The sequence below is a fragment of the Lontra canadensis genome, unplaced genomic scaffold, assembly GCF_010015895.1.
Source record: "Lontra canadensis isolate GAN:19392208 unplaced genomic scaffold, GSC_riverotter_1.0 scaffold95, whole genome shotgun sequence".
Taxonomy (NCBI): Eukaryota; Metazoa; Chordata; class Mammalia; order Carnivora; family Mustelidae; genus Lontra; species Lontra canadensis.
In genome coordinates, this window is record NW_022631089.1 from 117,120 (window position 1) to 132,358 (window position 15,239).

The window sequence follows — 15,239 nt, forward strand, 5'->3', positions numbered from 1 at the left end:
CATATATATATATATATATATATATATATATATATATGTATATATATATATATATATAACTGACTAGTTCACTTTTATTAAAATGTTCAAAGTTTAATTCAATAATAATGTCCAGTCCACAGTAATGACCATGATTTCTACTTGATTTGAATTAAAACTGTTTTCTAACTCATTTTGAACCTGCATCACACTGCTCGCCTACAGGGAGAAATGTGGACAGGATGAGTTTTCCCCAATTTTCTAAACTACTTCTCGTCTACTGCTGTAGACATACATGTGCTTCTGGCAATTCTGTGGTTGAACTAGAATTCCAAGAGGAGGTAAAAAGCTTGTCCTGTTGTGAGAATCCAGAATTGGTGTTCTCTGATTTCTAGGATTTTAGAATTTGAATTTTAGAATTTGCCTCTCTTTGTATCCAAGTCTGTGGTCCGGGATATTACATATTACATATTACCCCTCCCTCTCCCTGAAGCTGGCATCCATTTCTGCCTGTTTCTCTGATAAATGTCTCTCTTCTCATTGGCATGTATAGTTACATCTGCATGTTCTTTCTGCTGAGGTTTCTCCCTACTCCAGCCAGTCTTTTAGGAAGAGCTAAGTGAATTGCACACCAGCTCTGATTCTTGATCTTCCTTTCATGCTATGTATCTTCGGGTCATAAGGGAAATATAAGTGTATCTTTTTACTTCACATATCCAGAAGGGCAGACCATATGCAAAGAGGGGAGTTCTCATTACACAACATTTGGGGGAGCTGGCCAGCTGTCCTCCTTAGATCTTGGTTTTGATTAAACATCATTGAATCTAGGTGGTTCTACTGAATCATCCTTTCCTGGACTTGTGTGAAGAGGTCAGATACGTAAGATAGCTTTTTCTAAACTGATTTCCTGGTTTTCAGCTTCCCTCTCTCCAATTTTAAAACATCTCTTTTGTCATTAAGCTGAGGGTACCAGACTGGTTCTTGGCTTCCTCTTCTGCATATGGGAATGGTTGGTTTCTCTTGTCTTTGGGCTTCAGCTAAAACCAAGACAGAAAGACTCCCATTTTAAGAAAATAGTTTTAGGTCGTGTCTATACAGTTCTCCAAAGGTGTTTTTTTGTTTGTTTGTTTACAGAAGTAAAAGGAAAGAAGGGGGTAAAAGTATACATAAGTGTGGTTAACATAAATTATCTTTTTTTTTTTTTCTTAAAGATTTTATTTATTTATTTGACAGATAGAGATCACAAGTAGGCAGAGAGGCAGGCAGAGAGAGAGAAGGAAGCAGGCTCCCTGCCGAGCAGAGAGCCCGATATGGGGCTCGATCCCAGGACCCTGGGATCATGACCTGAGCCGAAGGCAGAGGCTTTAACCCACTGAGCCACCCAGGCGCCCCAACATAAATTATCTTAAGCCAGAATTTCACCCAAAATATATAGCTATTCCCCCAATGCCTTCTTAGACCAGGGAAGTAGCTGAGTGAGCTACCTAATGGGAGAAGTTAGAAGAGATTCTAAAACAAACAAACAAACAAACAAACAAACAAACAAAGGGCCTTTTCAGAATAGCTTCCAGAGGTCCCTGGGGTTGTTACCAATCTAGTCACAAGGAAAAAGAGACCCAAGCGATGACACACCCTTGCACACTCCAACATTCAACCCAACACAGTGACTTCACCCAGGAGAATCATGGTCAATAAAATGTGTTAAACTGCTCCTTGGTGGAGACAACATCCTTATTCATCATTAAGAAAGAAGGAAAATCGGGAGATAAGCAAAAGAGGCACTGTGAGGGGCCCTGGAGGCCAACTATACTTTCCACATTTAATGGGACTTAAAATTTTAACCTCCTCTGTAAATGTCTAGAACAGAATTAATTAGAATAGCCTAGAAATATTAAGAGATTCATAACCAAATGGTAATTCATATTAGGATAGTATTATGATATATTATCTTAAAATTCCACAATCGCATTTTTGTAATTAACTTTGAGGAATTTGTGAAGTGAGATATAGCATAATTGAAGCAGTAATCTTCAATAGTAATAATCTTGCTATTCAGATTTAGATTGTATCCTTTGTCTTCATTGGGGTTTTCTGTCTGTGGTGTGGTAATTCTTGAGAAGCCAAAGTAACCATGCTATCTCCATAGAAATCATGAATGTCAGTATTATCTGTACAGCTATTAAGTATTCAATTTGTATGGATTCCTATTTTTATAGGAATATTTTTAAAATATTATGCTTCTCAATAAAAAAAAAAAACAAACCTTTGAAGATAAGTAGTAATTCCATAGTAAGTCTTTTCATTATACTTTTTAAAAAAAGATTATTTATTTATTTATTTGACAGACAGAGATCACAAGTAGGCAGAGAGGCAGGCAGAGAGAGAGGAGGAAGCAGGCTTCCCGCTGAGCAGAGAACCCCATGTGGGGCTCAATCCCAGGACCATGGGATCATGACATGTGCCAAAGGCAGAGGCTTTAACCCACTGAACCACCCAGGCACCCCTTTTCATTATAATTTTTAAAGAAAAACTAATAAAAGAAGTATCTTCTGGAGGAGTTTTGGGAAATATTAGGCTTTAGTATAGGGTCTTGCTTCTGTACACACACACACACACACACACACACACACAGTGGCAGTTAGCTACAATATTCTTTACTTCTAAGTTTATACTTCTAGGTTGTTGACATCATAAGTTTTATATTCTATCAAACACATGAATTTTGAAAAAAAAATTAGGAAAGTATGAAGGTTTTTACATGCAATCCCAAAAATAAAGTTTGGAAGTTATGTTATAATTGATGGTTTTTGTAAATAATACCATGTAAAATCTACAGTAGTCTTTATTGTGTCAGATGTGACTCATGCCAATAATTTAGATGTGCTGGACATACAACGTTCTTTTTTTCTTTCATTTAGAAAAAGACTTGAATCCCCATTTTACTAGTGTGATGGAAACTTCACTTTTCTCCCCCCTCAATTTCACATGGTCTATGTCATGCCAAAAAGAATTGAAACATTCTGGTCCCTTGGTCATCTGCACACTTACATGTCCACAGAGATGCCCCTTGTTTCATTGGGTCCTCATGTGTCTCAGATGATATTGCTTTCATCCCAGCCCTCCTGGCCCCTTCATAACTACTCCTAATGCCTTCAGACCACTGGTGGGCAAAGGAATTTGTGCATGGCTATGGTGCCTAGATGCTTGGTGAGTTTATCACTCCAGGATCTTCCTGCTTCCCTGGACTCTGCTGTGGAATCTAGCCTCAGGACTCTGTAATCCCAAGCCGCTGGATTTCTCTGAGTTCTGCCCAACAAGCACGATGTAGTCTCTACCTCTGTTTCTTTCTTTCATCCCTTTCCTTTCCAGCAGGGCTGCATAAATGCTTTTAATATCTGGAGTTGGGGATCCTCACTGCATCTCTTGATAGTTTTCCACAAAGACATAATCCCTTCAACTTTTTTTTTTTCTCTAGTACCAACTGAAAAAAATAATCTGTGTAGTAGGTTCAGAACTTTGAAAAATAACAGAATGCCTTTTAACCATTCTCTATCTTGTCTCATCCTCATATATGCAATGATTATAAAGCCAGTACCTGTTTGAAAAGGCTAGGGTAGGTAAAGGGATATATACAAGTAGAAATATATATATATACACACTTCAAATTATTTTCATAAATAATTATATAAAATTATATTTGTGTTTATTGATAAAATAAAATAATCAGAGCATGCTATTAAATTATACAGTGAGTGGATATAAAAGTGATAAAAGAAATTATTCCTTTTTAATGAAGTAGTTTTAAAAATCTCATGATGAAGAACTTCAACCCATTAGTCATTGATTACTACATGAAACCGAGTTCACACAGGAAATCCAAGACACACACTTGCTTGGTATATTAATTTATAAAATGAACTGGTGCTCTATAAACTTCCAGTGGTGACCAGCGAGTTTGTTTCTTTATTCAGTATCATAAAAAATTTTTAAGAAAATTGTGGCTATATGAGTATGTGTTGCATTTTAAATGATATTAATAATTACTTATTTTGTTAGATGTAACAATGGTATTATAGCTTTATTAAGAGAAAATCTTTTATTGGTAGTGATGGATTGTGAAGAATTTATAGAAGAAACAAAATAATGTCTGGAATTTGTTTTAATGATACCCGAACAAAATACTACTAATGATGATGATAGTGATAGTAATCATGGGAATAAATTAAACAGTGAAATGTTAGTGGTTGTTGAGGTTGGATAATGGATGTATAGAGTCTTATTATACTGTGGTTTCCTAATTTTATACTGTTTTAAAATTCTCAAAATGCAAAGTTTATTTTAAGTATATAGTGGGAGACTGATATAAAAGTCAGAATCAATATATGAAATATCCAGGTTCTTCCTTTTTCTATTAATTGTTTTGAACCAAAGATATGGTTTATTGTACAAAAGTATAGCCAGATGATTGTGTATACATCGAAGTGTATTTCAAATGGTGAAATTGCAATTAAATAGAGATTTTTCAGTAATTACATTTGTATTTGGAAGACTAGAATATAAATTGGTATCTTCCTCCATTAAAGATCTTTCGAGTAAAATAGAGTCTTTGAAAAGTCCTTTGAGGAATTTAGCAATAAAATCAGTTCCTGGATCATTTATTAAACAGATTTTAATGGTCAAAAAAAAAAAAAATAAAATCATTAAGCAGAAACTTCAGCCCTTCTCTGTATGACACCAGGGCGAATTTAAGGACAGGGCATGAGGAGTAGCCTTCGGCAACCAAATACATAGTGTCTCTGTGTTCTAGGCACATCTGAGTCTTAGAGCATCCTTAGTCAGCCACACCGCAAATAACACACTCACGTGCAAAATGTCTTGCACCGAGTTTTGTCACTTTTTTTGAATATAGAGACTTAGACTATTCCTGAATAGCAGATAAAGCCTATTTCATAAGGAGTTAGCTCGTTAATGTGATCATACACTCCACATATAATTCAATAAAATCATTACATCTAAGAACATATTAAGGGGATTTTCAGTAGGAGTTTTCTATTTTTAATAACTGTAACTAGACTGATGAAAGAATTTCCCTGACTTAAAAGCAAACAAAAACAATTATGTGATCAGATCAGGAACAGCTTATGACCACTAATTCAGAATTAAGGCTTAATCTTGTCCCATTGAGAATCATGAATAGAGTTATTTTTATATCTGGCTTTTCTTTTAAATGTCATTTTAAAGGATTTTCTGCTGTTTAATCATGTGCAAAATTGCAGATTGTATTTACTTTATTAAAGCCCTATCTGTTCCTGTGCTTCTGCGTCTATCTGGACTGTATGTGACTCAGTTGGCGAACTTCTCTCACTAAGGATAATTTTGATACCTGAGGATATGGATGGGTAGTATTTATTCAGGTGTACGTATGAGTCAGGAATGCTAGTAAATGTTTTAATATACTGCTTATGATTCCACACAATAATACAAGTTAGACAGTATTCTAAGTCAACTGAATTTCAGAAAATGACAGTTATCTGTCTGAAACTACTTAACAGATAGCTGAGGCAGAATAGAAACTTAAGAGTACCTGACTCCACAGCAATGCTCTACTATTTAGAGAAGCACCTTCACTGTCCATATGTTTTATGGATGTTCAGTGTCATCACTGGCACTGAGGTGTGAATTCCAAGACACTAATGTTATATGTTGTGTGTGTGTGTGTGTGTGTGTATACATATGTATGTGTATACAGATAGACATTATTTCCAGCTGCCCCAGCAGCTTCTTCTGGTGTGCCTGGGTGCTCAGTAGGTTAAGCGTCTGACTCAATTTCCTCGCAGGTCTTGATCTCCTGCGTTGTGAAATCGAGCCCCACATCAGGCTCTGCCCTGGGTGTGGAGGCTGCTTAAGATTCTCTCTCTCCCTCTGCCCCTCCTTTGCCCCCCTCCACATACAAATTGCTCCTTCTCAGGCTGTTGGGGAAAACTCTGTATGCTTCTGGGTGGACTTTAGGATCTGGTTCACGTGGAAGTGGGCTCACCTTTCAGCTCTCATAGTGGAGTTCTTGTCAACACTAATCTTACTTTTTTTAAAGAAAATTTGAGAAATTGAATTTTAAGAAGATCAGTTGGTTGAACGGTCTGTTAGTAAGATGAACAATTTGGGAAAGATCAGCTCTTGCAGTTTTTGTTTGTTCGTTTGTTTGTTTTGGTTTGGTTTTTGGCCTTAGGTTATTGGCAGTTGCGTCATTAGTAGAACCCTGCAGACCATACAGTATAAAGTATTTTTATACAGAGGCATTACAAGGGAAGACTTTGCCTATAGTTACATAGTTTGTGAGTCAAGAATAAAACTCATATACACCACCTCTTGCTTAGTGCTCTTTTCAGTGGAATAAATTTTCCTTTTTATTACCGTTGTACCTTTTCTTATTTTTTTTTTACATTTTTTCCTCAAAGAAAACCTGTATGATATTTTTGATTAACAATTGTCTCTCCCATTATCAGTAAGAACTGTTTGCTCACCTTTCTATTCTCTGTGCATGACAGCACCTGGCATAGAGTAGGCCAGCAATGTGTATTTGTGACTGAATGAATAAATCAATATTTCAAAAACTCATGAAACACAATCAGACAAATTAAAAGTGTTCTATCAAGATAATAATGGACAAACAAACAAAAGCTACTGAGAAATACACCATGTTAACTGTAGCTATCTTCAGTTTGAAACATTGATTTCACCTTTAAAATTGTCTATATTTCCCACAATTTTAATAACAAATTCAAAATTATATTTTCATTGGTGATGAGGTGATATAAATGGAAAGCACCTGATATAGAGCTGGGGAAAAAATTCATTCTTAATATTACAAAATTTGCATTAAAAATATTCTTTCTGTCAGTTGTGCATGCTAAGAAATACTGAGAATTTAAAATATTTGGGCATGAGAGACAGACTGTCATTTTGCGAAGAAAAAAAAACCAATTAAATAAAAAGGACTTCAAAAAATTCAGAAAAAATATATAAATCCAAATTTCAATCCTAAGAATTTATGTTAATACTAATCTGCAGCAAAAAAAACAATCATTAACCATAGTATGTTTTGAAAATTAAACATGAATTTGATTTTTGGCACAGTATAGTATTAAATAATACAGACTCAAAGAAAATTGTTCAGAAATTTTATATTGTCACCTGCTGTGTTCATTTCCCCATGGGATTTTCATAATCAGTTCATGGTGATCCTACAGTAGTGGACCCTGAGTTGATGAATGCAGAGTTCTTTAAAGAATAGTATAGAGAAAGAGAAATCAATCCTACTGTGATTTCAGTTTAAATGGGGAAGAAGGTGCCAAAAACCCAGCAACTAAAAAAATATAATAATAATAATAATAATTTGATTACCCTTTTTATCCTAGGAGACTTTAATATTCTTCTTTATTAAACGTTTTTCTAAATCTAACCTCAAAACTTATCTATTATTATCTATTTTTGCCTCAAAATCAGAGAAGGCAGAAAGTTTTCTGGAACGAGATCATCTAGATTATAAAGCAAATATGTATCTCCCCATCTCTCCTCTATCTACCTACCGTCTATGTTATGTTGCTAATTATAATACTTAGTGCTTTTTAAGAGCACACATTCATAATCTCACACTACCTTTAAGTCAGGAGTCTGAACATGGTTTGTCTGTGTTCTCTGTGCAGGGTCTCAAAGCCGGCAATCAAGGTGTCAGCCAGGTTGCATTCTCATCTGCAGGCAAACTATGGAAGAATTTACTAAGAATTTTAATACTATTAACAGAATTTTTTTTTTAATTTTTAAATTTATTATTTATTTGAGAGAGAGAGAGAGAGTGAATGAGAGAGAGAGCATGAGAAGTTGGGTAGGGGCAGAAGGAGAAGCAGACACCCCACTGAGCAGGGAGCCTGATTTGGGGCTTGATCCAGGAACCCTGCGATGATGATCTGAGCCGAAGGTAGCTGCTCAACAGACTGAGCCACCCAGGCACCCCCTGTTAGCAGAATTTATTTCCTTGCATTGGTAGGACTGAGCACCGCAGCATCTTTCTGGTCATCAGCTGGAGACTGCTCACAGCATCTAGAGGCCACACTCAGCTATTAGCTACACATGCCTCCCAACATATCCACTTCTTTAAAGCCATTTAGAGAAACAGAGTCTCTCTAAACTCTAGTGAGTTTGTAGCAGCATAACGTTTTATAGAACCTAATCATGAAATTGACATCTCTCACCATTGCCATATTCTGTTGGTTAGAAGCAAGCCTCAGGTCCTGTCCACACTCAAGGGAAGGGGATACACATAGTTGTGAATACCAGGAGGTGGGAACCATGAGGGGTCACCCTAAAGTATCTCTGCCACAATCTGTATAAGTCTTAAGCATTTTGATATAACTTCATATTCAAAAGTTTTTGCTTAAGACTCTTTATTCACTTGACTTTTCTATGATTTACTTGTTTATTCATTTATCTGTTCGTTCTGTAAGTACTCACATAGAGGCTACTGTGGTGCCAAGTACAATGCTAGGTTCTAGGAATAGACATTAAAACCAAGGCTTCCTAAACTTTCAAAAACTCTGTTACCAAACCAGGAAAGCAAGAGTTCTTAATCTAGAGTTCCTCAGTCAGAGAAGGAGAAGAAGCTGATGAGTAGATTTTGGGGAATCTGTGAAGTTCCGGAAATTGTTTTGCAATTTTCTTTTCTATGAGGGGTGTGCTCTGAGCATTTTATAGACTGTAAGAGGAAGATTAAAGAAGAAGAAGAAGAGGAAGAAGAAGAAGAAGAAGAAGAAGAAGAAGAACAAGAAGGAGAAGGAGAAGGAGAAGGAGAAGGAGAAGAAGAAGAAGAAGAAGAAGAAGAAAAGGAAAAGGAACACTGATTTTTTAGAAGATACTGGATACCAGTAACATTAGTGAGCTATAATAACTGCTAATGGTAAGTGTATAAAAAAGTGGATTTTAGGATTGAATAAGTCTTAAATAAGCAATAAAGATTCTTTTGGTAAAAATGATACTTTATTATTTTTTAAAATTTCATTTTAGGTGCTGTGTACTTTTTTTTTTTTATCTTAGAGGGAGAGAGCGAGAGAGAAAGTATGTACATGTGCAGGACAGGGAGGAGGAGCAGAAGGAGAGGGAGAGAGAATTTTAAGCAGACTCCATGCTGAGCGTGAAGCCCCATGTGGGGCTCAATCACAGGACCCTGAGATCAGGAGCTGAGCCAAAACCAGGAGTTGGACACTCAACCAGCTCCACCACCCAGGAGCCCAGACAAAGTGATACTTTCAAGAAGTGACACTGGATGAAAAGAAATTGTCTAAGTAAATAAAATGTTTGTGCATGGGTGTGTGTGCATGTGTGCCAGCAGTCGCACGAGTGGGGGTTTCTTGGTGCTATGAAAGGTCACGGTGCTATGAAAGGTTCATGCTTGGGCAAGCAATGAATACTTCATTATCTTTGGAGCACATGCAAATATGATTAGCTCTACTACTTGGGCTTAGATTCCTAATCTCAAAAATGGGACTATTAATAAACTTTAAAACTATGGTCATAAAAATTACGGTTATTTGATAAAGCTATTCACCCTAGCACTGCACCTGAAACATAGTAGATACTCAATAAATGGTTGATATTAAATTATTCAAGTATGTGACAATAAATGAAACTGGATTGAGAAATAAATTGGGACCAGATTTTGAAGGATAAGATAGAACAGATAAAGAAAAAGATAGACTTTTGAGGGTCTTTTCAAGATTTTGGTTTGTGAGACATTGGAGAATTATGCAATTAAATAAATTAGAAAACATAAGAGAAAAACTCAGATTAGGAATTAATAATTATTGCTTTAATTTTAAACTTTGAGGTGCTGGACAAGAAAATCTAGGAGGTAGGAATACAATTCTGCACTGGAAATTGTAAACTAATAAAATAGAAGGTGAATGAAATTCTTTGAGCAAATGCAATAATTATGAGGAGAGAGAAGAGACCCAAAAGAAATCATGACAAACCTTAACATTCAAGGCAGGCAAAAGTGAAGGTGGAGTGGAGTAAAGATATTCGAAAGCCTCTGGAGATTTGAGTCCATACATAGTTAATGACTTTTTTGGGGAAGCAATGCAGAGTTGTTATTAAGAACAAAGACTGTGGGGGCTCCTGGGTGGCTCAGTGGGTTAAGTCTCTGCCTTCAGCTCAGGTCATGATCCCAGTCCTGGGATCCAGCCCCACATCAGGCTCTCTGCTCAGCGGGGAGCCTGCCTCCTCCTCTCTCTCTCTCTGCCTGCCTCTCTGCCTACTTATGATCTCTATCTGTCAAATAAGTAAGTAAAATCTTAAAAAAAAAAAAAAACAAAAGACCAAAGACTGTGGAATCAAAATAATCTATGACCTAACTCACTGACTTTGCAGCCACAGGGCTATTGGCACTTAACACAGGCTCAGTTTATAGGTATCATTATATTTTTTTGCTGTTGTTATTATCAGTAGGTAGCGGGAAAAAAAGTGTAGAATGAACAAAACCTGTATCTGATTATTTAGCCAAGTTTCCTATCAAGTTTTTAAAATTACCATAGTGAACTTTGAAATGTAAAATTATTACACATTTGAAGACAGAATAAAATTCTAAAAAAAGCTCACATTAGTTTCAAATTGTAAAATTTTATACTTTAAATTCTTGTCATTTGACTTTTTCATATAATATCTGATGAGTGATCTCAAGACATCGCTATTTGCTAAAGACTGATAAAAATTATAAAGTAAAGCATATTTATGTTCTGATATCTGCATTGTTTTACTTTAAACTACTTAAGTTCACTTAATTATTTTAAACTATTTACTGTTAATTACTCACAATATGTTTTCTGTTTTATTACCTTTTTTTTTAAAGAAAGGTACAATGAAATGACTTTTTAAAATATTACCTAACATGTAGTTAAAAGATGGCTGTGAAATAGGCAGGGACACAAGCTTTCTCTGCTGGAAAGTTTTAGATCTCATCAATTTAAAGTATGACTTTAAATCCCCAAAATAATTAGCTGTGAGGACTCATTTATTATAAATACTTAAAAGGTTTTAGTAATACTCTCTTGCATTTGAGCTCATTAAACCAGGTCACAAAGTGTTTAGTATGATAATAGAAAAAAATCTGTAGTAACAATATGCCTCCTAGTGTAAAGTAAGGGTAATGTCAACTTTCATTGGTGTGGGGATGGAATCCATTTACATAGCTGTATGCTGTCATGTGCTTCATTCTTTAAAAATCCATAAGAAAAAATAGTGTACTTAATACTGGACATGTGGTATGCCTTATAGGTGAAATGACTATTAATTGTATGTCTGTGTTTATAATAATTTGAGAGTGATAGAAGTGATAGATAAATAGATAAGCAAATTAATAGTTATATCTAAAAATAAGAAGCTTACTGATTTCATTAACTCTTAGAAGCATAAAATTAAGTTTTTTTTAAAGCTCAAAATAAAACTATTTCACAGGAAACCATGGAAATAATTACGAACTATAAGGGACATATACTCATAAAATCAGACTAATATTATTTCATCTTAATGTATAAAAATACATAAAATAAAGAAATTGTCCATGAAGTTTTAAAGTAAATTGAAATTTTTGACGAACTTAGGTTTGTCTGAAATGTCCCCTATTTACCTTAACACTATCTTGACATACATTTTTGACAATGGACTTATTGATTAGTGTGACTAACAAATACATAAATGCCCAAATTTTAATAACCCTAACCCTAAAGTAAGTTTGCCAAATAAAATATAGGATGACCAGTTAAATTTGAATTTCATATAAACAATGATATTGGGGGGTCTATGTATGTCTGAAATATAGCAATATTGTAATGTACCTTGTAATATTGAGGACTTACATAGACTAAAAGAATATTTATTATTTATCTAATACTCAGATTTATTTTTTAAAATTTTTTCTCAATTTGGTGACTTTACCTTAATGATACACTGTTTTAATAAAATAGCATTGAATGAATTAAATCATACAATTCAAATATTATGAGGAAATCTATCCCTGCTATATATTTAATTGTAAGTAAAATTTAGTGTAGTGATTAGTTGACTTCACATTAGAATTAGACATTTAACACTGTCCCATGCAAAAACATTTCTTTTTTTTTCCCGAAGGTTTTATTTGTTTATTTGACAGACAGAGATCATGTGTCCAGAAAATCATATCTCAACATTAGAAGTTCAGCTTGTACTTATATTCAACACTATAAATGTATTGTTCAATCATTGAATGATGATTTCTCTGTCATTCTTTTAGTGTTGTTGCAAACAGAAATTCTGGTTAAACTTTTTAATTCTTTTTTTTTTTTTTTTTTTTGGTTTGATGTTACTTTTGATACATCAGATTTTAGGATTCTTTATGTTTTCATTGACTTTCACATGCCTTTTTTTTTTTTTTTTTGCTGTCAGTTTCTGATCTATAGATTCTAGGATCTCACCACTTCCAAGAGAAAACCTTTGTCAATATAGGAGGAGAAGTAGAAAGAGAGGGAGAAAGAGAGTGTTTAAATTTGTTTCTGGAATTTTAAGGCTTTGTTAAATATCCTAGAAGATATATCCACCTAGAAAACACAAAATACTTCCTAAAGACCTCAAAAGAAAGAAACTGAGAGAAAATTGTGTACTGGTTAATTGCTGTGGAACTAGACAGACTGAGCACAAGCAGGCCTCTTCCATTTGCCAGCCAGAAGACCTTGGCAGGTTACTGTGCCCCAGTGACATCTGTCACCTGGGATGAGTGCCAGACTACTTCCCGATAGACTTACTGACAGATTGCAAAGGGTTAACACATGTAACTCACTTAAAATGTAGCTTCATGGTAAGTTTTCAATTATGTTAGCTGTCAGTGTAAGAACTAGAGTCAAACTTAAACATTTATGTAAGCAAACTCTTTGGCTTCAACTTTGTCCTCACAACTAATACACAAGGAAAGAAACATGAGACCCATCTTCCCTAAATTCCAATTTCATGCTGACCAGTTGAGGAAAGATAGGTATTGGTTCTTTAGTGTATCTTGAATTATCCATATAATGTCTTAGCTCTGCATTTTCACATATATAGAAAATTTTGTGTTTAAAAATTGTGATTTAACACCAGTTTGAAATGTTAAATAGATTTAATAAGAGAGAGAGAGAGTGAGAGAGAGAGAGCTTTGAATAATAACACGGAGGGAATTTGGTATTTCTGAACATCAACCCAAGCATCTACAAATAGATTTAACTGGTAAACACTTAGTTATATATGAGGAATATTAATGAAAATCTTATGATATTCCAGAATCCTTATCTTTACTTGAATTTTGGACCTTTAAAGATTTATTCTTAATTGGCCAGAAAACTCTTTATTTCTTTGCAATTAGTAATAACCTAACTCATAGTCAGATATGCGAACAGGCAGTATACTATACTTTGGACAAGTTTGCCATTTAATCTCTGCGAATCCACAGTGTAGTTAAAAATAACACAATAACAATTTCAGTTTAAGGGCTCATTGGAAGGAAGGAATTAAACCATAAACTTCCTAAAGTGCAGGCACTGGTTTCACTGATACTTTTTTTCCATGTTTTTGTGTTTTGATATGAACAGCTATTTTATCATTTCTCAGTATTCAGATGAAAAACCCTTTTACACTGGCATAAAATAAGAAAACTTGAACTGGTTTTTAAAGTATTCCATGAAAGAAAAAAGAAATTACTTTAGTTAAAGAAGAGTGTACATTATATTGTATTTTTTTTTAAATGCTAAGCACTCTATGAGAATTGTGAATCTGTATCTCGGGGCCAAGAGTAGAAGGAGGGGCCCCACAAAACAACACATTGAGTCTTAGGGAAGGTGCCATCCTATCATAGGAAGAGTGGTGCCTCATTGGAATATTTTCTCAAGGCCTCTGTTTATTTGGGATATGTATTTTTTAAAAGATGAAAAAGAGGTTCTTCATTCAGAAAAGGATGTTGAGTTCTGATTTAAGCTCCTTAAGAAATAGCTATAGAATATTTAAGAGTAACTCCTTAGTAATCTCTCCTAAGTCAGAACTATTGTGCGGTAGATTATGTTTTAAAATAAGAAGTGCAGGTATTTTGAGTCAGAAATACCAATACTCCACATGCACTAAAGTCTTGACATAAGTGACAAGCAGCATAAGAGAGAAGAAAAATTGGTCTATAGTCTATCAATTTTACATGATGCTAGCACAGTTGGAAGGCTTTTTAGTGCTTTAGTTTGTTTGTTGTTCAAAAAAGGTATCGAGTGGAAAGGTATTTTATGATCTTCAGGGCTCTAGGAACATGTGCTTTGGAATAAGGAAAATTGAGGTTGACACTCACCCTTTCTTTCTAGTGATGCTGTGAAGTCTCAGTGTCTCTCTCTGTCTCTCTCTGTCCCCTTTTCTCTTTTTCTGTCTCATTCTCTCACCCTTTACCTTTTCTTGTTCTTTCAGTCTTGCTCTCTTGCTCTCTGTCTCTTAAGATACCAATATAACTATTAAAGTATTAGAAATAATTTAAGCAAAGTGTCCTGAATAAGGTCTGGCATATATAATAAGAGCTCAAAAATGTCAGTAATATTGTTAATAAGTGAGAAATGCTCTCTGTCTTCACACCTAGTCCTAACAATATGATGTTTCTAATCAAATTTGAGTCAATAAACTGAAGAGATCATTTGAGTGAATAATGAGGAAAAACCTGTGGGGTATTTCCATGAATCATGTGTTGTGTGCCAGCATTTTTATGAACACAGGGAACTGTATTTTGACTGTTCAGACAACATTTTTATCTATTTCATAGTTTTCAAGAAGAATTATTTTATTTTATTTTTTCAAATACAAAATCTGAGGAAAGGAAATATGCAAAATTTTGATAGCTTAGGTGGTTACTGAATAGTTTTAAAATTCTCAAACGGTCAACTATTCAAAAATAGTCTCCCAAATGTATATGGAAAGTATAAATGTTCATGAAGAGTTTTTAAAACTGAAAACCCACTCTGTCTTCTTTCATTTTTATCTTCACACAATAAAAACACACAAGTTACTGATTTAGGTCTCACTAGTAGATATCTGAGTTAGTAATAGTAACCGATAGTGAAATCAAATTGCAGTGGAAGAGATAAGGACAAAATAAAACATGCTTTTATGATATATATTTTTATGTTAATGAAAATGATATATTGGTAATAATTTATGTATTATACTAAAATGCTATAGATACA

General features: G+C 34.5%; 1 protein-coding gene across 1 annotated transcript in view; it reads left to right on the top strand.

Moving 5' to 3' along the window:
* LOC116854815 (protocadherin-9-like) overlaps positions 1-15,239 on the top strand; it is a 320,676-nt gene that overhangs the window by 4,254 nt on the left and 301,183 nt on the right. The window lies entirely within an intron of this gene.